Here is a 1284-nt window from a genome sequence, read left to right as displayed (position 1 = left end):
AAATGAAAAATAAACAACCTAAATTAAAAAAAAAAAGAACCAATGAAGGACCTTGTTTAGTTCCAGTAATCTTGGCACTCCAAGAAGTCAATCGACATAATGCAGAAGGCAATTTCACTAAGTCCTAGCACTAAATTTATTATTATACATCATTCATGGATGTGGAGGAGCTAGGCCTCCATCATGACAAGCCACGAGTTCAAGGGTAACGTGCTGTATGGTATTTTTAATAAAATTCCAAACTACAATGGTAACATAATCACCTCATGTTTCATTAATATCAATAGATCAATTATCCGGAAAGGCAAAATGTATATAATCATCAGAATGTAATGGGATGGTGTAAAACCAATGTTGTAAATCTAGTACTATTAAATCCCACGTTAAAGGCAAAGCTGTGGAACTTGGCAATTCAAGCTGCAAGGCTCCCATTAAATGCATATGAGCGTTCACATTCCTCAAATCTGCTAACAAATACCATTTGCCTGACTTTTTCTTTATGACAAATGCAGGTGACTTCCAAGGAGAAAAAGGCCTTTATATAATTCATCTTCTACTAATGTATGTAAAGTGTGTAATGTTTATTGAGTTAGGGGCCACTGAGGTGTTCAAATAGGATGATCAGATTTCCATTGAATGTTTACAGGCTTACTTTCCAGAGGCCCTTAGGAAAAAACGGTACCCTAAGACTAGTCGAGGTGGCTGCTAGTTCTGAAATAAGAGGCACAATAAATCCTTGTTCTGCCAGTCCTAGTCCACCACCTTGATAATTCATTTCCTGTAGCATAGGAAATACTTTAGGATTTAATTCAGCAGTTCCTGATGTGGGTATAGTAAGCTCGGCTTCTCATTGCTGTAAAAGATCTCCACCCCACAAATTGACTGGAGTTTCTAGTACATGAGTTCCTAATCATCCATCTGGCCCTAGGCACTTTAAAGGAGGCGCACTCCAGTTGATAGGACCGATATCGACAGAACCCACTCCTTCTATATTACTTTTTACAGCCGTCAAAGGCCAAGAGGCCCACCGGTACAACAGAGAGAGACTATGCTAACATCAGCAACAGAATCCACCAAGCCAAGAAATCTTTTTCCATTTCACTTAAATTCCATCACAGGTCGTGATGACTGTTGCATAATGGAAGTCCAAGGAATCTGAATTTTATCAGTACTGCTGACCCCGACCCCCTAGTTTACTCTTTTTCAAATTTCCCTATGGGTATATAAGGTAATCAGTCACTGGGGTGATGAGGGTAGGTGTGTCAGAGACAATAAGGTTGGTAC

The sequence above is a fragment of the Elephantulus edwardii genome, unplaced genomic scaffold, assembly GCF_000299155.1.
Source record: "Elephantulus edwardii isolate Elephantulus edwardi_28Jun2011 unplaced genomic scaffold, EleEdw1.0 scaffold00672, whole genome shotgun sequence".
NCBI classification, from domain to species: domain Eukaryota; kingdom Metazoa; phylum Chordata; class Mammalia; order Macroscelidea; family Macroscelididae; genus Elephantulus; species Elephantulus edwardii.
This window is presented reverse-complemented; position numbering follows the sequence as displayed.